At 41.5% G+C, this 15,104-nt stretch overlaps 3 long non-coding RNA genes across 4 annotated transcripts in view; 2 read left to right on the top strand and 1 right to left on the bottom strand.

Moving 5' to 3' along the window:
• LOC309696372 overlaps positions 1-15,104 on the top strand; it is a 239,317-nt gene that overhangs the window by 145,273 nt on the left and 78,940 nt on the right. The window lies entirely within an intron of this gene.
• On the top strand, positions 144-1,900 carry LOC309696802. Of its 2 annotated transcripts, none has more exons than XR_014273657.1 (3): positions 144-377; positions 540-597; positions 1,673-1,900. It is a non-coding gene; the product is annotated as an uncharacterized lncRNA (long non-coding RNA). The 2 variants fall into 2 exon arrangements; XR_014273658.1 differs by having other exon boundaries at positions 1,670-1,900.
• Positions 2,702-4,776, bottom strand: LOC309696755. Its single transcript, XR_014273645.1, has 3 exons — positions 4,626-4,776; positions 4,404-4,516; positions 2,702-2,775 (listed from the first exon to the last, which is right to left on the bottom strand). It is a non-coding gene; the product is annotated as an uncharacterized lncRNA (long non-coding RNA).

The following is a 15,104-nucleotide window of genomic DNA, read 5'->3' as shown; positions in this document are numbered from 1 at the left end:
AGGTACACTGGTACAGTATGGAAGAAATATAGTATCATCAGAATTCAAGTATTTTTAGACATTGAATTTATGACACTGATTTTTTATCCTCCAAATTTCCCTGCAAAAATATTCACCTGCAAAAATTCACCTGCAAAAATTCACCTGAAAAAAATTCACCTGCAAAAAATTCATCTGCAAAAATTCACCTGAAAAAAATTCACCTGCAAAAATTCGCCTGCAAAAATTCAACTGCAAAAGTGATGAACTTTAATGACCCAAGCCAGAGCAATCAGCACCAGATCGAGTCGAGTGGCTCTCAGCCAATTAAATTACGCTGTTTGATCACATGACACCGTTAGCCAGCAGTGTGTCTCCTAAAAGAGAGCTGTTTAAAGGTGAGTGATTAAGTTTTTCTCCTAAATAGAGATCATTACAGAACGCCTAGTCCTATTTAAAATCCCATTTATTTTTATTATTTTTTTTATCATCTACTCGAACTAAGGAAAACGTTTGACTAACTCAAAGACAATTTCCACGCCTCCCCTGCCTGTCTGCAGAGGCAGTTTTGAATTTAGGAGCAGCAAGATGGAAGCGGCAAACCCTGGCGATTCTCCGGTAAGTATATTGTTATTTATCTTCAAGTTTGTCTTTTGAAACGTTAATGTTATTTAAATCCGTTGCTCACGTATAAAGTACACAGACGGGGTCTTTGCTCAACTCGTCTGAGGCGTGTCTCACTAAGCGCTACATGCTAGCATCCTGCTAACCGAGCTACCATTTACATGCTGTGCTTTAGAAAATAGGATACTCGTTAAAAAAATACTCCGCAGATATTGATAGATAGACGAACACTGCAAATATAATGTTGGAAACGAGAACGGCCTTTGGTGAAGGGGTAAAATACACCATGAATAAAGCCATATAGTGAATTGGCTGCCATGGTTGCAGAACAGCCTGATTTAATGACAAGAATGGGGAAGAGTGAGGTGAAGTGAACCAAAGCCACAAAACACAGTCAGAAGAGGCGGCAAAAGGGCAGTGATCTGTCCGTCAGTATGAAGTTGGTGTGTGCTTTGGTGAACAAAAACTCCAGACCGGTAGCAGGAAGATGGGAGACTCGTGTTTCACTGGAATAGTGGTGAATTAAAACATCCTTTGTTGGGGACATTTCGGTGTAAATGCATCCATACAGGTGAGACAGAGGCAGACCAGACAGTGAAGAAAACAAGGCAAACATTAGAAATATTAAAACGGAAATATAGGATTAATATAACATACAATTTGGGAAAATGTAAGGAACGCAATGTAAATGATATTGTAAAGTCATTAAAACAGCATACTCTGATTAAAAGAAACATGTAATTGGGTAGGATAATAATGTTAAAAAAAACATGTACAAGATGGGTATGTATACTTGTAGCCAGAATTTAACAACTATAAAGTTGTAGCATGTCAGTACCTTACCCCATCCATTATATCCACACTTTCAGAAAAGGATATGGTCAATATCTTTACAAATACTATCTAAACTTAAACGGGATATTCCCTCTGCTTCTTCTGCTTCTCGTATACACCCTCAGGGTTTGTGATCAGCCAGCGGCTGATATGATCATTAATCCTGTAAAATAATATTCTTTCGGTTTATGAATCTGTTTGCATGGATTTCTTAATCCGTTTCCACTGTTAGCAGAAGTTGTGCATGCAGTTTTGGTGTGCTGCTCTCCAAGACTACAAGCTGCGTTAAAGTTGGAAGTAACTGGCCGATGTTCCACTGTTAAAAGACCATCTGTTCATCAAGAAATGATCAGGTGAAAAAGTCATAAACTAAACACTCTGCATGAGCATGGAATTTAGGATGCAACTTTATATCTTACCTGCTCTACACTCAGGGCTTGAATTACAACAACAGTCAATCACATAAAAAATTATACTTTTGGTAGTTCTGTGTCTCTGTCTCTCTCCTCCAAACCCAGATGGCTGCTGGTACTGAACCGGGTTCTGGTTCTGCTGGAGTTTTTCCTCTGCACTGTCACTTCATGCTGCTCAGTGTGAGGGATTGTTGCGGTTGAGTCCATATGTCCTGCGAACAACTGCTGGGCAATGACACCATGCAATCTTCTGGGATTCCTTGGATAGAAAACCTGTGAACTGCACTTGTCCTTGGTCTTCACAGCTCACCTTTTTACTGTTTATTGAATCAAAATGCTCCAGTGACATGGATTCTACACTGTAACTGATGTGATGTTCTATGAAGTGGTTTTAATAAAAAAAAAAAGGCAAAAATTAGTTTGTTTCTTTATTTAATTTTTGAACAGCGATACTCATTCAGTAAATGCAAATTATTTACACGGCAGTACACTATAGGCATAAATCTAGACCCCTAGATAAAACATGATGGCATTATAGCAGTGACAACTCCTCCACAGTAGCAGGTGGGATTTTTCTGTTTTGAGGATGGCTCCTTTTACCTGTCACTACAGATGGTCTGTTTATGTTTTGATTGAGAGCCTTTTTTTGGGCAGCTGAAGAGGAGAAGTCCATCTTATGGCCAACCTCTGGCTGTATCTTGGTCATATTACCCAGCAAAACCCAGTATGCAGGTTCATCTGTAACAGTCCTTGTGCCACGGATCAACACTGTTGCTTCTACATTAAACAGAAGAGCAGTGACATGGGTGCAGGTCTCCATGACTCCGGCCTTACAGCTGCAGCGGGCGGCTTCAACCTTCCCTGTGATGCTCACAGTGACCCATGGCTGCAATGCAGGTTCATTCAGTCTTTGAGAGTGCAGGACCTGAAACACACACAAAGTTCTTGTCTTTAAATGAACTATGAGCCAAGGCTGACATAAATGTTTTATCTACTTAATCATAAATGTAACAGTGTTTAGAAAGTTAGCACATACATGTAATTTTTCATTTCTTTATGTGTCCATTGCTGCAGGTTATAGTGTAAATCTGCCTGTTCTGTCAGAAACCTGCCTGCAGAAAATGAACCTAAAGTATGTAATGCAAGGATGTAATCACTTTCAAAATGGAGAAAGCATAAAGTGACAATTATGAATCACCTTATATGATAAGGAGATTCTGCAGGTCATTAATCAATGTATAAAACTAAAATAAAATGTATTTTTAGTGACACAAGATACAAATATGGAAGCAAGATGTATAATCGCTCAGTTTGGGGAAATTGTGGGTAGCCTGCAAGGGCCTCAACTTCTCCATACCCACAATGTGCAACAAATGGGCACAGCTGATCTTCAACAGTGGAACATCGGCCAGTTACTTCCAACTTTAACACAGCTTGTAGTCTTGGAGAGCAGCACACCAAAACTGCATGCACAACTTCTGCTAACAGTGGAAACGGATTAAGAAATCCATGCAAACAGATTCATAAACCGAAAGAATATTATTTTACAGGATTAATGATCATATCAGCCGCTGGCTGATCACAAACCCTGAGGGTGTATACGAGAAGCAGAAGAAGCAGAGGGAATATCCCGTTTAAGTTTAGATAGTATTTGTAAAGATATTGACCATATCCTTTTCTGAAAGTGTGGATATAATGGATGGGGTAAGGTACTGACATGCTACAACTTTATAGTTGTTAAATTCTGGCTACAAGTATACATACCCATCTTGTACATGTTTTTTTTAACATTATTATCCTACCCAATTACATGTTTCTTTTAATCAGAGTATGCTGTTTTAATGACTTTACAATATCATTTACATTGCGTTCCTTACATTTTCCCAAATTGTATGTTATATTAATCCTATATTTCCGTTTTAATATTTCTAATGTTTGCCTTGTTTTCTTCACTGTCTGGTCTGCCTCTGTCTCACCTGTATGGATGCATTTACACCGAAATGTCCCCAACAAAGGATGTTTTAATTCACCACTATTCCAGTGAAACACGAGTCTCCCATCTTCCTGCTACCGGTCTGGAGTTTTTGTTCACCAAAGCACACACCAACTTCATACTGACGGACAGATCACTGCCCTTTTGCCGCCTCTTCTGACTGTGTTTTGTGGCTTTGGTTCACTTCACCTCACTCTTCCCCATTCTTGTCATTAAATCAGGCTGTTCTGCAACCATGGCAGCCAATTCACTATATGGCTTTATTCATGGTGTATTTTACCCCTTCACCAAAGGCCGTTCTCGTTTCCAACATTATATTTGCAGTGTTCGTCTATCTATCAATATCTGCGGAGTATTTTTTTAACGAGTATCCTATTTTCTAAAGCACAGCATGTAAATGGTAGCTCGGTTAGCAGGATGCTAGCATGTAGCGCTTAGTGAGACACGCCTCAGACGAGTTGAGCAAAGACCCCGTCTGTGTACTTTATACGTGAGCAACGGATTTAAATAACATTAACGTTTCAAAAGACAAACTTGAAGATAAATAACAATATACTTACCGGAGAATCGCCAGGGTTTGCCGCTGCCATCTTGCTGCTCCTAAATTCAAAACTGCCTCTGCAGACAGGCAGGGGAGGCGTGGAAATTGTCTTTGAGTTAGTCAAACGTTTTCCTTAGTTCGAGTAGATGATAAAAAAATACAAAAATAAATAAATGGGATTTTAAGTAGGACTAGGCATTCTGTAATGATCTCTATTTAGGAGAAAAACTTAATCACTCACCTTTAAACAGCTCTCTTTTAGGAGACACACTGCTGGCTAACGGTGTCATGTGATCAAACAGCGTAATTTAATTGGCTGAGAGCCACTCGACTCGATCTGGTGCTGATTGCTCTGGCTTGGGTCATTAAAGTTCATCACTTTTGCAGTTGAATTTTTGCAGGCGAATTTTTGCAGGTGAATTTTTTGCAGGTGAATTTTTGCAGGTGAATTTTTTGCAGGTGAATTTTTGCAGGTGAATATTTTTGCAGGGAAATTTGGAGGATAAAATTTCAGTGTCATAAATTCAATGTCTAAAAATACTTGAATTCTGATGATACTATATTTCTTCCATAGTACAGCACATGTGAGTGAACTCTGTGTCAAACACTGAGCTTCAGTAAAGATTCAAGTTTCAGTTATTTATATTTCCCATCACCATAAATCTTCACTCAAAGACAAGAATCTTTTACAGTGTATAAATACGTATAGATGTATTATATGTAAGAGACAAATAATGTTCATTTAATTTGTTGGCATTACTAAATTTGGCTCAATGCTTACATATATGTGCAAAATGAAAATGTACGAGCTGTGATAACTGTTTCTGATAGAATGAAGAGTAGACTGATATATTAAATATTCCTTTATTGGATGAGGAAATCAGACCATGTCATAACTGCTTTAAGTCATACAGAATAGATATCAGAGCCTTAAACATGCTGACTTCTGCTAAATGGGTCAAACTGGGCAGAAAGTCTACAAACACATAACATCCTTATAGAATATGATGTAACATTATAGAAAACCCACAAAACGCTACGTCCAGATGAACAGATTCAACTTTTGGAGATTTACTTTGCTGGATGATTGAGAATGCATCAAGACGGAATATTGTTTGGTCTGGGTCTAAACAGAGTGCATTGAGTGCATAGCTGGATTGGCCATCGGGCATACCGGGCATTTGCTGGCCGCTGGCGATATTTTGTTTTTATGGGCCGATGGATTTTTTTTTTTTTTTTAGGAAGGGTATAGATAATGAAAGGTGTTGGATTGGTCAATTGGTCATGATCGACTCTTGGCTGGACCAATTACAGCCGAGGAGGCCGGATGCACCCTCCCCCTTGTTTAGCAATCACGTGATTTTCGCGCATTGCATGCCAGGAACTCGTGGCAAAACAATCCAAGTACCGCATCAAATGCAAGCGTTTGCAGCGCCGCAAAATGTTCATTCTCCGGTTCCAATACCTTCTTGTTTTTTCTTTGCCGCACAAAAAAGGAATGTACAAAACAAAAGGAGAACAATGCCGGTCCGTACAAAGACAGACTCGACGAAAAGACAAAGAAAAGATACGAGGAAAAAATCAAAGGAGTGAAAGTGTCAGACCCTTACGAGCACACAGAGGGACAAAAGACATTAGCGTGCTGCCCAACTTTCACCACGCTCAGATTTATAATTACACGGTTCTTGGAGTGAGTGCATACACTCATGAAGTTTAGTAACGTCAGGTCACTGCAACAAGCCCAGGTACAGTTTACCGACGGATGGGTGCAGGACCTTGAAATGCACCGTGTAGAACGAAAGACCATCGTACGAACAAAGGTAAGTTTACCAGTCTCACAAATCGTCGTCATAAATACACATTCGTTAACCGTTTATTAATATAACCTTTGAGCTCAACGGTAATTAATTAGTAGTGGAAATAATTTCTGGTAGCATTACAGAAATGTAGCAGTGACAATAATATTGTATGTTGTAATCGCACTGGACAATTAGTGATACAAAACAACTGTTTTCTCCTGTGAATAAAAGTACATGTTTTTGTCAATTTACCATGGTAATAACAGAAGCGAAACGTAATATTGTGTCAGGAAAATTCACTATTTATGCACAATAAACAAAGGAGCATAGCGCCACAATTTCTGTTCAGCGCCAGACTTGCTTGTAACCTATATCACCAATTATGTTAAGAAAAATGACGCATTAACTACAACAAAACTCTGACCTTTGTGGGAATGCTTGGAGCAGACTAACATGTGAGCTGGAGTGTTCTGGGACGTTATATTTGGTATATCCAGACCATCCGTCGGCTCTTACTTCGGAAACATGGCTTAAAAATGTCTCTTCAACGATGTAATCCGATAAAAAAAACGATCTCTCTACCCGTCGGCTTCCCGTGGCTGTCATGCGACCGACTATTGAAGTTAATAATACAACAGCTTCTTGCCATTTTTTGTGTTTCTTTTTATTGCTGTGTAACTGAGTTCAATTGAAAGCCTGCGTGCGCTAGTACCTCTTGCCACAAGTTCCCAGAATCCTTTGCGGTTTAACCCTGAATGACGTCAAATTTTCAATCTTTATCCTGGTGGGCCGGTCTCTAGTCAAAATGCCCGGGCCAATTTTTTGTCCCAGTCCAGCCTTGATTGTGTGTGACGTCTTCTTTTGCGCATGCGGGCCGCTTTGAGGGTTCACACTAGAGCGCGTTTGCTGTCGCATTTTATTTATAGTGTGAACAAGCAGACAAAAAAATCAGATTTGATCAAAAAATCGGAATTAAGCATTAAGACCTGCAGTGTGAACGTAGCCTAATTATTTTCTCCCCTCTCTCTGTGGGCGCTGAGTCCAGTGTCAGCTTCAGAAATATTCCCCTCTGAAACCCCTTGGTGTGAGGAACTTGTTTAAAATAAAACTGCTCTTCTCTCTGGGCTGAACCTTGACAGTTTTAGACAGCTTAATTTAACCGCAGCTATTTTATCTCTCACATGAAACTTTGAAATCACTTATCAACCAAACAGATCATGCAAAAACAAGAACAGAGAGAGGGAAAAAAAATGGTTTCAGACAAACACACACACACATGCGCACGCAGCAAAAATCATTACAGGACCAGTTGGACTAGAAAGCTGAGAGACACATACTTACTAATCACACAGAACTGCTGAGGACCCAGTTCGCTCACAGATTTCAAAAGCCTTAGTGATTATTATCCAGCATTAGTATCTGAACCTGGAATCATTTCTATGGAAACTGAATTTTATGTAAACGTTAAATTTAATCTGATGCAATCAGGTTTAAACTCACGTTCTGTTATTCACTGAAAATACAGACATTTAGAACAAACTAAGACCATCTGTGGTAGAGGAAATGTCTGCTGTGACTGCATCACTCTGCTCAGCTTTGTTGTTATTCAGCCTCTGCATGTTTACCTCTGCAGGTGAGTTTTACCTGTCAGGAGATAAATGCCATTTCAATGATAGATAAAGACAAAGAAATTGAGTAGGATTATTTCATATTCATTCTGTTGGTCTGTGTGTGTGCAGGCAACATGAGCCTGCACACATTAATTTTGTGATAAGTGATATTATTGAAAATTCTCTGTGTGTAAGTACAGTTTAGTGCTGTCTGATTATCACTCTGATTGACTGCTGTAGAAGTGAACAGTGTTACTTTGACCTTTAACCTCGCTGCGCTGTGTTGTTTCCTCTTTTTCAGATCACAAAATCATCACAGCTGAGTCTGGACAGGACGTCACTCTGACATGTCAAGCTCAAGCTCACATCGTCATAGTTGTAGAGTGGAGCAGAACTGAAGAACAGAACTGGAAGATGAAGAACTTGTCCTTTTATATCAGCATGGATGACTTGTTCCAGATTACCAGCATCCATCTTTTGAGAACCAGGTGGATCTGAAGGACAGACAGATAGCTGATGGAGACGTGTCTTTGATTCTGAAGAATGTGAGACAAGATGATGCTGGAACATACGAGTGTCATGTCATCAAGAGAGCTGGAAAACCTTTGAAGCTCATCAGCGTCATCAGTCTGAAAGTTGGTTCTCTAAGTGAGTGAGGAGTGTTCAGTGTGTTTGAGATCTTCGGCTCTTTTAGCTGCGCTGCCTTATTGCTCCTAAATAGCTCTGTTTTCACAATCACTGAGATCCTTCTATTTTAGCCTAGCTGTGAATGATCTGTATTGGTAGTGTCCCGATTCGAAATATTGAGGCAAGGAACAAACCAACACTGGCCCAGAAGAGTTCAGTCAAATGATGATTTATTGAGTACACGTGTGGGAAGATGTACAATGCAACTCATCAGCATAGATCTTCTCCAAACAACTCAATTCAGAATAGTTTTATTCATCTCAGGGTTCAGCCCCTTCTGCATCTGCAATGTACATAATTATGCTTACCGTATTTTCACAACCATAAGGCGCACTTAAAAGTCTTAGATTTTCTTCAAAAAGTACGGCGCGTCCTATAGCGCAGTGCGCCCTGTGTGTTGTAAGGAGGACGTAGTAGAGAACACCATGAGAACGCTAAAGGGTGAAGTGTGTGCGTTGACTTTATTGCACATACCTGTATAAAAGAACAGGTATGTGCGTTATGCAGGACATCGTTGTTTTAACAACCCTGAAAATGGCAAAGAGACACGCTTACGAAGCACAGTTTAAACTGAAGGCCATCAGCTACGCGGAGGAACATGGAAATCGAGCAGCGGCGAGAGAATTTAAGAATAATGAATCGATGGTTCGCAAGTGGAGGAAGCTGGAAAACAAGCTCCGACAGGTCAAGAAGACGCAGCTGAGTTTCCGCGGACATAAGGCGATCATCGAGCAAAGAACGAGCGGGAGAAGCGTTTCGACGGTCACCATTTGGCTAAAAGCAGTTTCACTTTCACTTTTTATGAAACGGTGCCATTTTTCCATCCGGACCAGGACTACGGTAGCGCAGCAACTTCCACCGGATTATAAGGAAAAGCTGGCCATCTTCCGCTCCTACTGCAGCAAACACATCGGCGACAAACACATCCAGCGATGGATGACCGATGGAGACCACAGTTTCACCAAGAGTGGAAGGCAGCGCCGGGCGAGTTACGCCACAATTTGCCAATGGATTGTAGATGTTTGTGCTAACATGGCTGCTGGCACTGTTGTTCGAGCTTTCGCAAAAGCCGGCATCATTTCCGAGGAGCCGCACGGCACGGAAAGTGACTCTGACAGTGAAGAAAGTGAACCTGGCATGTTTGATGGAGATTTAGCGCAGCTGTTCAATTCAGACACAGAGGATGAGGACTTCGATGGGTTTGATTGATGATAAAAATGTGAGTACCAAACTTTGTTTTGCTCCTGCTTTATTTTTAAATACGCACACTTGTATGCTTGTGTGTTGTTGATGATGACGATTACTGGTAATAAAAATGTGAGTGAGGTACCGAACTCAGGTTTGCTCCCGCTTTATTTTTTAAATACGCATACGGTACTTGTATGCGCCCTATGATCCAGTGCGCCTTATGTGTGTGTTAAATACAGTAATGGCACACATAACTGAGACTGCGCCTTTTAGCACAGTGCGTCTTATGGTCGTGAAAATACGGTAAGTTACAGTAAATCATCATGTGGCGGAGGTGTGGTCCGGCGCGCGGCTGCAGGGGAGGAGTTGTGCAGTGGGCTCAACGGGGCGGTGCTGGTAAGAACAGCTGATGGCGGTTTGGACTGATGGTGGTTTTCCTTCCCTTTATATAGTGAGGCGGAGAGGAGCGGAGGGAAAGGAAGCTGGGGAAACCGACCGCTGTCAAACGGTGTTCTGCTGTAATTCTGTGGACACTCACAATAAACGTGCATCTGATGATAACGACCTGTGTGTGGGTGTATCTGTGCCTAGCGTGTGTCACACATCACTTAAAAATAGCTAAAATAGACAGAGATGTTACTCTTTCCAGTACTTTCTTCCATACATGGTAATTAAATTCATTCTCCGAATAGCCCCTGGGGACTTTACACTTTCTTCACTCTTCTTCTGTCACTTTTTACTAGGCAAGCTCAACTGCAGGTAGAAGCTAAATGAATTCAAGGCCTTTGCTTACAAAGGTCTACATTTAAATCATATTTGTCTGTAAGCGTGAATGCTGTTTTAACCTTCCATTGCTCCAAATCACCTTACACAATAGATTGTGAAGACATCGCGCTTCACAAAGCTTGAAACCTTCAATAGACTGAGAATCAACTCTTATGAGCACAACTACTGATGTGACGTTCTGTATCGAGGCTTTGAAGCTTGTGTCGAGTAATGGAGGGGGCGTTTCCGTGATGCGCGTATCGAGGCTTGCTTCATTTATGGGAGGGGCTGAAAATGATGACGTCCAAAGCCTCGCTGCCCGGCTGTACCACGTGACTGGTTCATGAAGTGGTTCGAACTTTGCCGTGAGATATGACAGCGATATAAACCCCTCAGACTTCATTCAAAATGTAGGTGTTTGATGGAGAGTTGCAGTTAGTGAGAGTTTGGAGACCGTTTGGAGGTTTATGAGAGTGAGGAGAGACAGTCTGGAGAGAATGGAGCCAGCTAAGAAGAGGAGGATGTCCTCCCCTGTGTGGGAACATTTTGATCTTATTCCTCCCAACAAGGTATGTAAATTTCTACAGAAGATGTATTTTCATAATACTGATGGTGCAATACAATTTATGTTAAGCTGTCTGTACTTTTGTACAAGGTGAAGTGTTTGCTATGTGCCAGGGAGCTGGGATATAACAACAACACCTCATCCATGCTTAGGCACTACAGAGCTTTGCATGACAATAAGGGGAACACCGATTGTGGAGCAAGACCAGGTGAGCCATCAAATGCCATGATAATATAGCATGCAGCAATGTTACTAAATGATATAACAATATTATACAGCTGTTATAATTTACGTGTTTGATATTTATATTTGTGCTTTATCTTTATTGTCTTTCCTCAGGAGAACAATCTCAAATAGATGAAGACCTGGTTAGCATGGTGATTGAGGACTCCCAGCCATTTAGCATTGTGGAGGACAAAGGATTCAAAAGATTTGTTAAATCATTAAATCCTAGCTACGTTCTCCCCACTAAAGGTTATAAAAGCAGTGAAAATTTAGTTTTTACAGAATAAAATGTGAACAGGCAGGACTGAGGCTCAAAGCCTCAGTGTGTAGCTGTCCATACCTCAACGTTACAAAAGCACAACTACTGTCCACACCCCAACCACACCTCACCTCACAGTAAATGATCATTTCCATTTTAAGCATTTCCAAATAATCATTTTCCATACTGCCAGTATAAATATACACAGTATACTGCCATCACTACAATATAGATGTTTTACACACTCCTTTTGTTGTTGACATTTACAGGCTGTGTGCAAAAGGCCACACTCTTCAAATTCATGCCAACTAATATTTTTACGTCCAGTAGATGTCCTACTAGAGCAAATGAAGCTTCATCTGCCCATCACTAGGCACAACATGCAAATGTGTGTATACAATGATTATGGCTGCACATGCAATAAAAATGTTAATCTGATGCCAGTAGCTGTGATAAACAGTTTAATGCAATTTAATGACAAAGTTATATTATTAATGTACTAAAATAATTCCTTTATTCCCACTGTTAGCAGTGTTTGATTTAGTGTTTTCATAAAAGTCTATTTCTTGTGTGTATATTAGTGCTCAGAAGAACAGACATGTGGTTTAAAGCCTAGACAAAAAAAAATCCCCCTCATCAACACTTTTTTGTTTGTCAGGGGACATTTGTTTTGTAATAATTGCTGTTCTATCCCCACAACCACAATTGCTAACCTATCCCCACATTGTCCCCACATTGTGGGGATAGGTTAATTCGATAATTCAAATTACCACTAGGTGTGAATGTGCCAGTGAGCGTGAATGGTTGTCTGTCCCTGTGTGTTAGCCCTGCGACAGGCTGGCGACCTGTCCAGGTTGTACCCCGCCTTTCGCCCTATGACAGCTGGGATAGGCTCCAGCGCTCCCCGCGACCCTGAAAAGGATAAGCGGAAGCGAATGGATGGATGGATGGATAATTGCTGTTCTTTTGATATGATTTGCAGCAGGCCATAGTTTATTTAACACAGTGGATGGTGCAGCAGAGATACCTGACTCAAAACAGGACACTCTTTCAGGGCCAGTGAATGTCACCTCTCCTCCAGCTACAGGTAGATATGAGCAGCACTTAGATGAATTTTTTGATTTTGCTCTGACAAATATTAACATTTTAGAAATTCAATTTCCTGATCCATTTGTGATCTTTTCTATCACTTTTCCCAATGTACCTGCAATTAATTCCAGATCCTTGTCTCTGTGTCGCTCCGTGTACCTGGCCTGTACCACCACAGTCGCTGTCTTCACAGTTTCCGCCCTCCGTCTTTCTTTCACACAATGTTGTGATCATAGTCCTAGACCCTATCTTTGCATGTGATTAGTTACATTAAAATGAAGGCCTACAGAAGATGACATCAAGTCATTGTGAGCTGAGATTCTAGGTTTATCCAATTGTCACAAGAAGTCACCAGCAGGGACAGTACTTGTTGAGAGTCCGAATCAGAAGAAGATGTTTCGGACTCTGGAGGTGTGGAAAGTGACTGACCTTAGGTACCGACCAGAGGGCACGGGTCACACAGGTGGTGGGTGGGGTGCAAGGGGTCACCCATGATGACAGTGGTTTTCCTGAGAATGGAGGACATGGCAATGGCCTCCATGGGTGGCAGAGGGCAGCCAATGTTTTTCTTTTGTGGGGTTAATTACCCTCTGTGCAGCCTTTCTGTTCTCAGTTGTGGCCCCTGCGTACCTAATACCCAGGCAGTAGGAGAGTACGCTCTCCACTGAAGCACAGTAAAAGACTCGCAGCAGCTTCCGGTCTGGGTTATTCTTTCTCAGGACAAGGAGGAAATGCAGTTGCTGCTGGGCCTTCTTTACCAGCATGTTGGTGTTGTGGGCCCAGGTGAGATTGACAGAGATGTGGCTGCTGGACTCATGGACTGTTTGGGGCCAGTTGATGAGGAAATATTTAAATCAGGATCAGGTTTAAGGTGGTCCAGTTTGGTGGTAAAAATGTCTGGGATTATGGTGTTGAATGCTGAGATGTAGTCCACGAAGACCATCCTCACGTATCTTTTCCTGTGACGGCTATAGGTCTGTAGCCATGACCAGGGTGCTTGGAGGGGCTTTTTTTTTCCTGAGGGAGATGTAGGCAGGGAAGGAGCAGAGAGATTCTGTCAGATTGTCCTAGGTCATGGAGGGGTGTCAGTCTGTAGGCCTGCTTGATATCTTCACATGGTTCAGTGTCCTTACCCCTCTGGTAGGACATGTAACATATTGGTGGAATTTGGGGAGTACAATTTTCACACATGCCTTATTAAAGTCCCCAACAATGATATGGACACCCTGGTTGCTTTCTGCTCTGGTCGCACCTTTCCTTACAGGAGTATTTGGTGTGATCCTGATGGTATAATGTCCAGCTTGGTAAATCCACCTAGGCATTGGGGATGTTTGGATGGAGCCAAGATTCAGTTACAATTCAGTTTCAGTAGATAACACTCCCAGACAAAACAGTTACAGTAAATTTCTGATCAACTATAAAAATATTTTTGATGATGTTATTGTGTATTATGTTGTTTCTATGTGCTGTATTTTTAATAATAAGTTAAGCACTTTGTAATAGATTCTTGTCTAAAAAAGTGCTATATTAATAAGTTTTAGTTACTTATTTACTTCACTCATCACCTACTTGACAGCTGACACCCTACATATGTTTCTTACCTTCAGGTCAGCCAGGAGGAACCAAATGGATGGATCTGTTGGAGGGATATGTCTGACTGATTGTCGTAGTAGTTTGTTTTGTTATTATTGTTGTTAATACAAGTATTACAGTTGTTGGTTGTGCTATTTCACTTCCTGTTTGTAGAAAGCAGCAACTTCCCAAGTCTGATGATACCTTTAACCCCTATTCCAGCTGCGAATTCACACATATAAGTGAATATAACAGCTTCTCTTGGCTCTCTGTGAAGGTGGTCGCACTTTTTCTCCTCTCCTCCTTCCCCTTATCTTCCCTGCTTAGCCTCTTGTGTCCTTGTCTTGTCTCGTGTGAATTACTTTTCCCTCGAACAGTCTCTCACTGTCGTTCTCTAAAACCTAAAAGAGAATTATGGATTTGATCAACTGGTGTCTGAATGCTATTGACACCCTTTTCTCAACGAGAAGTCTGGGCTCGGGAGAGCCCGAGTGCCCTGGAGGGACTTTCCCTGCCGAATACACGATGGATGGGTGGCAGACCTGGAGGATCTTGTGCCTGGCGGGACTGTCGAACGAGGACGCTGAAGATATCTACCTATTCGGAACCATGATAACAGCTTGCTTGGCCCTGACTTATCGGAGAAATAAGAGAGCGGAACCAGCTGTTCAAACCCCCCCAAGACTGACCGCTGGAATTGAAGCGATGGGACAAGGCGCGACCTCTCACACCGAACGCAGCATGGTCAACACCTTGGAGATGCTTACAGCTGCTGTGAAGACTCAAACTAACACCATTGAGCATATGATGGGATACATCAGAGAGGGGCCTGCTCACAATGACACCCTTGAGTGAAAGTTGGATCACATCGCAGAATGGATCGCTGCAGTCGTGGGGTCTCAGAATCAAAAGAATGACAACACCACGGAACAGAAGTTTGATACCATCATGGGGAGGCTCG

The sequence above is a fragment of the Aulonocara stuartgranti genome (assembly GCF_965226115.1).
Source record: "Aulonocara stuartgranti genome assembly, chromosome: 3".
NCBI classification, from domain to species: domain Eukaryota; kingdom Metazoa; phylum Chordata; class Actinopteri; order Cichliformes; family Cichlidae; genus Aulonocara; species Aulonocara stuartgranti.
The sequence above is the reverse complement of the archived record's forward strand: the minus strand, read 5'-3'. Positions and strand labels throughout refer to the sequence as shown.